Source organism: Anastrepha obliqua, chromosome 1 (assembly GCF_027943255.1).
Source record: "Anastrepha obliqua isolate idAnaObli1 chromosome 1, idAnaObli1_1.0, whole genome shotgun sequence".
Classification (NCBI taxonomy): Eukaryota; Metazoa; Arthropoda; class Insecta; order Diptera; family Tephritidae; genus Anastrepha; species Anastrepha obliqua.
Window position 1 is genome coordinate 52,365,503 of NC_072892.1, and position 11,456 is coordinate 52,376,958.

Consider the following 11,456-nt stretch of genomic DNA (forward strand, 5'->3'; position numbering starts at 1 on the left):
TGGGCATATATACATATCGTACATATATAAGGAGGTAGGAAGTTAGAAAATCTATTATCTGTATTTTTCCCCTGAAAGTGAAGTGATGTTAAAACTTAGATTGCCAGCATGCAAAAGAAAAAAATACTAACAAAGTGGAAGGGACTCTTTTCAATGTTAGACACATTTACTAAAAATCTTTTATTACACATACATACAATTCACTAATTTAGTCTACTCAAATATACTACTGTGGGCAAACACTAAGGTGAATTTGGTTGTAAATTGAAAAATCTTTATTTATTCTTGTAAATCAATTTCATCCCCTTCAAAATATTCCCCTCGATGAAACACACTTATGCCAACGATTTTTCCACTCCCCGAAACATGCCAAATAGTCCATTTCCAGTATAGCCATCAGCACCTTCTTCGATTCAGCTTTTATCGCCTCAATTGACTCGAAACGCGTTCCCCGGAGTGGTCTCTTGAGTTTTGGGAATAGCCAGAAGTCACACGGAGCCTAATGAGGCTAATACGGTGGTTGCGGAACGATATGCATGGAATTTTTGGCGAAATGGTGTGAGACGGTGCATTACCGTGATGCAAAAACCAAGAGTTGTTGGCCCATAATTCTGGTCTTTTTAGACGAATTGCTTCCCGTAAACGACGCATAACGCTCAAATAATATTCCTTATGTTTGGCCAGGTGGAAGGAATTCATAGTGCACCACACCACGAAAATCGCAAAAACCGTCATCATGACCTTTATTTTTTACCGACTTTGACGTGCTCTTTTCGGTCTAGCCACGCCTTTAGACGATATTCGCTTGATTGGTCGGTTGTTTCAGGGTCGTAAGCATAAATCCCAGTCTCATCTCCCGTAATGATAGATTTGAGCTTATCCTGATAGTCTGAAAGCATTGTTTCACACACATCAACGCGACAACGGACGACTTTTTTCCAAGAAATTGAGAGTTTTCGTTACCAAACGAGGTTTGACTTTTCGTAGGCCCAAATGGTCTTTCAAAATAGTTTTCACAGATCCTTCTGATATTCCGATCATATCAGTAAGGTCTTTAACAGTCAATCGACGATTTTGAGCACTAACTCCTTCACTTTATTGACGTGTTGGTCATCTGTTGTCGTCGATGGTCGTCCGGAGCGCTCCAAGTCATCAACACGTTCTCGACCCTCTTTGAAGTCTTTGTACCACTTATAAACATTTTTCTGCGCCATAGTCGAATCACCAAATGCCTTATGCAACATGCTAAACGTTTCCACAGCCGAAATTTCATTTCGCAAACAAAATTTGATGGCACTTCTCTGCTCAATCAAATCAGACATTGTAAAAATCGAAAAATGCACTCTTGGTCGTTTGGTAAACACAAGCGTAAATATATTACTGATAATGACATTCACATGAAAGTTGGCCCAGATGTTATTAACAGTGCTGCCAACTCATGAAAAAAATAACTATAGCGAAATTTTAAATAAATTTACCTTACTTTTTGCTCACAGTAGTATCTTGTGCGAATTAATTTGACGAGAAGTGAATGGAAAATTTCTAAAGGAATTGTGGAGTCAACGTTGACTTATTATGATACTATAGGGTAACAAGATAAGAATGGTAGGGAAAATAGTTCAAACAGAACATCCACGTTATGAGATTTATTTCGTGCTTCTATCCGCGTTTAAAATCACTTGTTGAATGCACAATATATCAAAGAAAATATAAATAGTTCCGTTATATTCCGCGAATAATTTTTTGTATACAAACATCGTACAAAAGTGAAATTATGTGTAAAATACGCACGAACTTGTGGACTGACCTGATATTACGATATTCCAAAGTGTCGAAAATGTTGGAGGCTGTCAGGTGTACCAGGTCCATCAACAGCGAAAAACAAAATTCATGCTTCAAAGGTTATGTTGTGCATCTGGTAGGATCGAAAGGCTGTCTTCTATTATGAACTCCTTAAACCATCTGAAATCATCACTGGCGATCGTTACCGACTGCAGCTAATGCGTTTGAATCGAGCTCTCAAAGAAAAGTGGCCGGAATGGGACGGTAGACATGCCAACCTGATTCTGCTGCTTCAACACGCTTTCTGCTAAATCGGTCCAGAAATATTTAGAGGGACTGAATTAGGAAATCCTGCGCCACCCACCTTCGAATTACCATCTGTTCCGATCAATGGTGATATGTTCCGATCAGGGGTGACCTTATTACAGAGTGGCTCACTTCTTACGAGAGCATAGCAAACTGGCTCAATGAATGGGTCAAGTCAAAAGAATGTGGAATTATGGGTAAAATACGCACGAACTTATGGACTGACCTGATATTTAAAGCTCTGGAAAACAAAAGGGTAGATAGTCAAGGGGGAAAGCAGAAAAGTGACAGAAAGAGAGAGAAAGAGAGAGAGAATTTTCCAGATTCTTTGGCAAATCTGAAAATATCCTCCAGTTCAAGACAACGAGTATTATTCATTCATTCTCATGGCATGGGAACCCAAAATTCGTTGCCTTGCTCTAGCAAAGGCCAAATACTCACGGAAAATCCGCTCAGTGCTATACGCCTACACCAAGCACAACAGGCAAAACGGATCCTCAAAAGATTCCAGTCAAATATCCTGAGAATGATTAAAAATGCACCATATTATATCACAAATGACCAAATGCATCGTGATCTCACATTTCTCAAAATAGTTGAAGAAATAAAAAAGCTTGCCACACAATATAAGACTCCAATCGCACGCAACCCCTTTAATTGCAAAAATAACTCTCAATCCCATATCACTTAACTGGCTGAAGAGGAAGTTAACAAAGCATTTATTCTGATGGATGCACCACTGAGTGCTTCCTATGAATATCTAGTGTAAAGTCCTAGTTTAAAGTACAAGTGTTGCTAAATGTTAAAAAAGGAGTGCAATAAATAAATGGATTCAAAAAAAAACAAAAAGGAAAAAAATATATGCTGATCCTATGGGTTGGGTTCGGTAATAATACCGACCATCAACCGAACGTCTTTTCTTTAATTCATGTGGAACTGGCTCTGGTTCCTGTTGTAAAACCGCTGATCCACAATTGACCAATTCATCGGCAAGTTATACCTTTAAGTCAGTTAGAATTTTCATATTTTTTTAGTAAATGTACTAACTCGTAGCCTTTTAACAGGGCTGCCTTTGCAAGACTACGGACAATGAGCCTTAATTCCATATTTTTTATCGAAATGCTTAGTATTTTTTCTTCTTCTTTAATTACAATTTTATTTGAATGTAAGTGATTATATATATATTTTTTTAATACAAACTTTACACTATATTTAAAAATAAAAGTTGCTTCCACGAGGTGACCCACACCTGGTATACCGGTAAGCTGCCTTATGCCAAGAAAAATGCGTGTGCCCGATATCTCTTCTCCTTCGATTTTGCCCTACAACATGAGTTGTAGCTATTCATATTTCGGATTTTTCAGAATGTGACACAGATACGATGTTTCCTGCCACCGTGAACTCTTCTCGCACTTCTTTATTAAAAATGTTGTCGATCCAGGGTATATTTAAGTAATCTCCAAAGATGCCACATATCAAAATGAAAATTTTTTTGAAAATTTTCAACTCTCCAAAAAAAATGGAATTAATTCGTTAAAATTTTCGTGCGATGTTTTAGTACTATTTTCGATGTGAATTATCAAGACAGGAGTGTATTGATCAACTTACTTTGACTTTTTGCATTGAGGCACCACACTGAGCCCCTGTGGAAGGATGGTTCAATGGCCGACTGCTCTCGGCCCAATACATATTGCGTATTTCGGATATGCCTATAAATGTCTGAACGACGACCTCTACATTCGCTGGCGGCACCGTAATACTTTCTCTCCCGAGATGTCCACTACTTAGCAAACTACTTGCCACCAGTAGAAACAAGCAAAAATACTTTTGTTTAATACTAATGGAATTGCCCACCATTCATATAAAACAACATTTAAATCGCAAAAAGTGGCTCTGTCGCTTACTTTTGAGCCCATCTGGACCACTAACTGATTTGATGAAGGCACGTCGAAGCTAGGAATGTGGGAATAGAGATAAAATCAGTCAACTGCACTGGGATAAAAACACCCAAAGAATACGTTTTTCTCAAAACCTCGCCGTGGTGGTCACTTTTGGATTCTTCTTCTTCTTCTTCTTAATTGGCGCTATAACCGCTTACGCGATTTTGGCCGAGTTTAACAAAGCGCGCCAGTCGTTTCTTTCTCGTGCTAACCGGCGCCAGTTGGACACACCAAGTGAAGACAAGTCCTTCTCCACCTGATCTTTCCAACGCAGTGGAGGCCGCCCTCTTCCTCTGCTACCACCAGCTGGTACCGCATCGAATACTTTCAAAGCCGGAGCGTTTGTATCCATTCGGACGACATGACCCAGCCAACGTAGCCGCTGGATCTTTATTCGCTGCGTTATGTCTATGTCGTCGTAAAGCTCATACAGCTCATCGTTCCATCGTCTGCGATATTCGCTGTTGCCAACGTGCAAAGGTCCAAAAATCTTACGCAGAATCTTTCTCTCGAACATTCCAAGCGTCGCTTCATCGGATGTTGTCATCGTCCAAGCTTCTGCGCCATACGTTAGGACGGGCATGATGAGAGTCTTGTAGAGTGTTAGTTTTGTTCGTCGAGAGAGGACTTTACTACTCAATTGCCTACTTAGCCCAAAGTAGCACTTGTTGGCAAGAGAGATTCTACGTTGGATTTCAAGGCTGACATTGTTATCGGTGTTAATGCTGGTTCCTAAATAGACGAAGTCTTTTACAACCTCGAAATTATAACTGTCTACAGTGACGTGGGTGCCGATACGCGAGTGCGCCGACTGTTTGTTTGAAGACAGGAGGTACTTCGTTTTGTCCTCGTTCACCACCAGACCCATTCGCTTTGCCTCTTTATCCAGTTTGGAGAAGGCAAAACTAACAGCGCGGTTGTTAAGGCCGATGATGTCAATATCATCGGCATACGCCAACAATTGTACGCTCTTGTAAAAAATTGTGCCTGAGCGATTAAGTTCTGCGGCTCGTACGATGCTCTCCAACATCAGGTTAAATAAGTCACACGACAGCGAGTCACCCTGTCTGAAACCTCGTTTGGTATCAAACGGCTCAGAGAGGTCCTTCCCAATTCTGACGGCGCTGCTGGTGTTGAGCAACGTCATCTTACATAGCCGTATTAGTTTTGCGGGGATACCAAATTCAGACATCGCGGTATACAAGTAACTCCTTTCCGTACGGACGAATGCAGCTTTGAAGTCGACGAAAAGATGGTGTGTGTCGATTCTCCTTTCATGGGTCTTTTCCAAGATTTGGCGTATTGAGAATATTTGGTCGATGGTAGACTTTTCAGGTCTGAAGCCACACTGATAAGGTCCAATCAGTTGGTTGACGGTGAGCTTCAGCCTTTCACACAATACGCTCGCTAGAACCTTATAGGCGATATTTAGAAGACTAATCCCGCGGTAATTGGCACAAATTGCAGGATCGCCCTTCTTATGGATTGGGCAGAGCACACTTAAATTCCAATCGGCAGGCATGCTTTCATCCGACCATATTTTGCATAGAAGCTGATGCATGCACCTTACCAGCTCCTCGCCGCCATGTTTGAATAGCTCACCCGGTAGTCCGTCGGCGCCCGCGGCTTTGTTGTTCTTTAGCCGCATTATCGCTATTCTCACCTCGTCATGATCGGGTAGCGGAACGACAATTCCGTCGTCAACGATTGGGGTATCGGGATCTTCACTTTCTCGGTGACATGCGCAGCTGTCACTGTTTAATAGGTTCGAGAAGTGTTCCCTCCATAATTTAAGATTGCTCTGTACGTCAGTCACCAGTTCGCCGTCTTTGTTCTTACAGGAAAACGCCCCGGTCTTAAAACCTTCTGTAAGCCGCCGAACTTTCTCGTAGAATTTCCGGGCGTTGTTCCAGTTGGCCAGCATCTCAAGCTCCTCGCACTCACGTATTTCGGTCTCTCGTTTCTTCTGTCGGATAATACGTCTCTCTTCCTTTTTCAGCTCTCTGTAGCGATCCCACATGGCTCGCGTTGCGCCCGATCGCAGCGTGGCTCTATAGGCGGCATCCTTTCTTTCTGCGGCAGCATGACATTCCTCGTCGTACCAATTGTTTTTTCGGGCTCGCCGGAATCCGATTTCTTCTTCGGCGGCGGTACGTAGAGAACGAGAAATGTTGCTCCATTGTTCGTGGATGCCGGTTTGTTGGGCAGTACTCTCTGAGAGCAGGAGTGAGAGTCGAGTGGCGAATCTTCTGGCTGTCTGTTGTGATTGCAGCTTTTCGATGTCGAACATTCTTTGCGTTGGTAGATGCACGTTTTTTGCTGCACAGAGGCGTGTGCGGAGTTTGGCTGCAACAAGGTAGTGATCCGAGTCAATGTTGGGTCCTCGGATCGTACGTACATCTAATACACTAGAAGCGTGTCTTCCATCTATCACAACATGATCGATCTGGTTTCGTATTTTTCGATCAGGAGACAGCCAGGTGGCTTGGTGAATCTTCTTATGCTGGAATCTGGTGCTACAGACTACCATGTTTCGGACCCCGGCGAAGTCGATCAGCCTCTGTCCGTTACCGGATGTTTCGTTGTGGAGGCTGAATTTTCCGACTGTGGGACCAAAAATTCCCTCCTTGCCCACCCTGGCGTTGAAGTCGCCAAGCACGATTTTTATGTCGTGGCGGGGGCAGCGCTCATAGGAACGTTCCAGGCGCTCATAGAAAGAATCTTTGGTCGCATCGTCCTTCTCTTCCGTCGGGGCGTGGGCGCAAATTAGCGATATGTTAAAAAAACGGGCTTTGATGCGGATTGTTGCGAGATGCTCGTCCACCGGAGTGAACGACAGTACTTGGCGACGAAGTCTCTCTCCCACAACAAATCCGACACCGAATTTGCGCTCCTTTACATGACAGCTGTAGTAGACGTCGCAAGGTCCTATAGTTTTCTTTCCTTGCCCCGTCCATCGCATCTCTTGGATGGCAGTGATGTCAGCCTTTACTCTCACGAGGACATCAACCAGCCGGGCAGAGGCACCTTCCCCATTAAGGGACCGGACATTCCAGGTGCATGCCCTCAAATCATAGTCCTTAGTTCGTTTGCAGGGGTCGTCATCAATATAGGGAGGTCTCATCCGAGGCTTTTTTAAAGTTTTCGTTGGGGGGGATTTTTAGGTGGCGGGTCCCAAACCCAACGCACAACCAGCTATCCTGGAATGTTTCGCCTTCTCACTTTAGCTCACTCCCGAACGGGTGTTCGGAAGCTACCCAGAGGATACGTGGGCTAATCCCGGTCGTTGTGAGCTGCTTGAACCATATGCAGAAGAATCGTCCTGGCCACTCCCAAATGAATGGCGATCAGTAACTTTCCCCACTTGCGTGGACTTCTACACATGGAACCATCCTCCGGCCGTGATCGTCTAGTGGTTAGGACCCTACGTTGTGCCACTTTTGGATTACCGAAATATATTTAGCGCATAAAAATACATCAGGAACTAGTTGCATATAAAATAAAAAATATAAAAATCCTGATTGCAATAAATTAGCCTCTCCTTACTACCTCTCCAATTTTAACAAATCGCCTGCCTAAGACCCTGTATTTTCATAAGTATAAGTAAATACATGCACCCGTATAACAAAATATTTTCGACTGTGTGACTTGCACATCCATAATAGTATTATTTTTTACTCTTTGGTTTTTCGCTACTTCTTGCATCAATGCAATTTCTCCTCATACTTTGCCAAAGCTGTCATCCTGCCAGCAAACAAAAGCCGTCAGCATGCGGCATACAGTTGCATGCCTCCTATGAACGAAAGTCGTGCAGCAGCCACCAGCGGCAGCAATAAAAACTAAAAAAAAGAGGAAAATTGTAAAGAAACAATCAGCGTTGAAATACTGTAAAATTCAATTTAAAATACATATGCAACCAACACATTTTCCACGCGCAATCTTTTGTATTTTTTCACACGCTCGTTGTTGTAAGTTATTCATTTTATTTAATCTGTTTATTTCCACTGTATGCATTTTCACACTGCATTGTCATCATGGCGCTGCTTTTTCACACGTTTGTCGCTCATGCAACTAATTGTGGTGCATGCCAGGCATGAAAATGGGAAACGACTTTATTTTATAATATTTTTTCACATACAGACACGCATGCCTACATACGTATATTTGAGCTAAAACAGCAAAAATGTGCTTCCTCACTCTATCGATTCAAATTGTGTAACTCTTTTTGTATTTATTAAGTTTTAATTAACTGCGAATGTGCAGAAAATATTTTTTTTATACCCATGCCACCCGCATCGCTTCACGCCATTCCACATCACTCATACGCCACGTTTAACCTTAAACAAATTCCAATGGCACGGCCCAGCAGCTATACACTTTGAGTTTTCATCAATGTTGGTTGTTCGTTTTTTTTTGCCTCAAATTTATTCATTGTAACTTTCGTTTGCAGCTAATTGAATGGATTATTGGCTTTCAGGCTATTTTTTTATTCCTGCCGAAGGAAAGTTTTGCACAAAAGTTAATTTATAGGAGGTTTAATTAGCTTCGCTTTTCTCTCTGGTCATCAAGCGCACTATTAAGGAATGTATTGTAATTGAAATTTCCAAGCAATGGAGTGACGCTGTTACTTTCTTGAGACCTTGAGAAGCTTTCGACACCTTGGCAGCAAAGTGGGATTTTATATGCTGCCTTTTTCTTTTTCTATTGCAGCTTGTGCCGATATTTAAATCCTTATCCGGTTGCTACCTACCCTCGTTTGTAAAATTGATCGAGCTAGTCGCACCAGGTGTCCTCCAGAACATGAATATTGCGATGGCGTGGGCCCTTGCTGTCATTATCCACTCATAAGTGCATATCGGAGAGCCATTTCACTGGGAGATCACCATTTTTATTAGGGATTCTAAACGACAACCTCTACATTCGCTGGCGGCACCGTAATACTTTCTCTCCCGAGATGTCCACTACTTAGCAAACTACTTGCCACCAGTAGAAACGAGCAAAAATGCTTTTGTTTAATACTAATGGAATTGCCCACCATTCATATAAAACAACATTTAAATCGCAAATTCCGGGATCCCGATATTTTTTTAAGTCTCAAATATTTCGGAATTCGTGATAAATAATTTGTAATTTGTTATAAAGCAAATGGGGGACAGAAAATGGGAAGCGACTGAGTACAGCCAGTGACCTTTCCAAAATCTCAGTCCTGACTGAGGGAAACGGTCCCGATACCATTGAGACCAAGTCATCAACGTATGCTACTATCTTAACCGCACACTTATTTAATATTTTTAGAACTACGGCAATAGCAACTAGCCAAAATAGGACACCATCCTGCAGCGTCCCTTTGCGGACTAGTCTAGTGACTTTTGCCAATTTACCTGCAGCCAAGCAGGAACGAGACTGAGAGATAGCTAGGTTTTTCCACCTCTAGTCTGTCTAATGCAGTGAAAGATACTGTACTTAGTGCACACAATGTTAGATGTTTTCGAGTAAGATATTTGAAAGCACAGATATGCTCAGCGAAGGGCGTAATGTCTGGTACCACAAGTAACGTCTATCCATATCGGCTTGAATTTTGATGGCATGATTTTGAGTCTTGATCGCTGAGAAGATACTAAGGTCATCAGCATAAAGCAAAAGTTTAGCAAATGAGAAACAACTTTTGATGTCATTAATAAAAAACACAAATAATAGTGCTCCCAAAATACTTCCTTGCGGAACATCAGAGGTGGCAGCAAAGGGAGTATATCAAATGTTAGAACACAACGCCTTTTGCTCAAATAAGAATTTATCCATTGCAGAAGAGCAGAACGAAAGCCAAAGCAAGCAAATTTTTTAATTAAGACTCTATGAGAATCTTTGTCGAAGGATTTCGAAAAGTCAGTCGACCTGTAAACCAGCCGAGAAATAATCAATGCAGTATGCACCAAAAACAGCCAGATTAGTTACTGTAGTTCTGTTGTCTAAAGACTTAACCGCAAGGCTCAGTTTTGCATTGACCGCGTGTTAAACATTTTTAGAAGAGAGTAGATAGCTTTGAAATGGGCCTATAATTTCTAACGTCATTTTTATTGCCACTCTTGAAGAAGGGTGCAATGGAAGAGCGCTTCCATGCGTCTGTGAAACTCCCCGACGATAAAGCTTTGTTGAACAGAATTTTCAGGGGATATAGGTATTGTACCAAGGCTGCACAATTTTTTTAACAAAACTACTGAAGCTCCATCAACATCAGTTTGTGAGGAAGATTTCAGTTTAAGTAAAGCATTACTAATATCCTCAGGAGAAAGACAAAGACCCCCAAGGCTCAAGACATAATCTATGTCAGAAGAAAAGATGCACGGAAAATCGAGTTCTTTATGCACAATATTTTGGAACTTTATTTCCTAAGCGTATGACCTTCAAATGGGCTCTTGAGATGAAGGTAGCTATTGTATTTGCATATACGGGTATTTATAAATTGAAAAAAAAAGTAAATGCAAGTAAAAAATTTTAAGCTTGACTATTGTAAGTTATACGATAAGTATACTCTCATGTCAAAATAATTTAATTATCTTCTTTCCCTTTTAGTGTAATTTAATTTATTAAATTGTTTTAATTGCATGTCTACTTAATGCATTGCATTAGTCAGCTTTATTCATATTTATATAGCTAAGTGCTTCAGTTCAGTAAGTATCTACTTGAGTGGATATCAATACAGACATATGTATGGTATGTATGCGCGTAATTAAGCTAACAAAATTTTAACTCTAACTCTCCTTATAAGGGCGCTAATTTTTCTTATATCTTATGAGATTATTTACACTTATTACTCTTGCATTGCTCAAACTCTTATTTATTGTGCGCAAATCACACATACACACGAACCTACAAGCATACATACATACATATATAAATATATTTATAATTGGCGCGTATACCATTTTTGGGTGTTTGGCCGAGCTCCTCCTCCTATTTGTGGTGTGCGTCTTAATGCTGTTCCATAAATGGAGGGACCTACAGTTTCAAGCCAACTCCGAACAACACATATTTTTATGAGGAGCTTTTTCCAGACAGAAATACTCTCGGAGGTCTGCCATTGCCTGCCGAGGGGCGACCGCTATTAGAAAAAACTTGTTCTTAATTTTGATGTTTCACTGAGATTCCAACCTACGTTCTCACTGTGAATTTCGAATGGTAATCACTCACCAACCCATTCGGCTACGGCGGCCACATGCATACTTTCGCAGAATTAAAGATGCATTTATTTAAACTTAACTTGACTTTGCTATCTGATATTTATTGGCTTCGGTTGTCTTTCCCACTCATTTTTGCAATACGAGTAGGGGGAATTAAATTTCGTGCTCTGTTTTCGTTATTGTTAATATTTTTTGGCCTACCTTTGTGTACGCATCGCTTTTGGTAATATCGACTAAGCCCTTTTTTTGC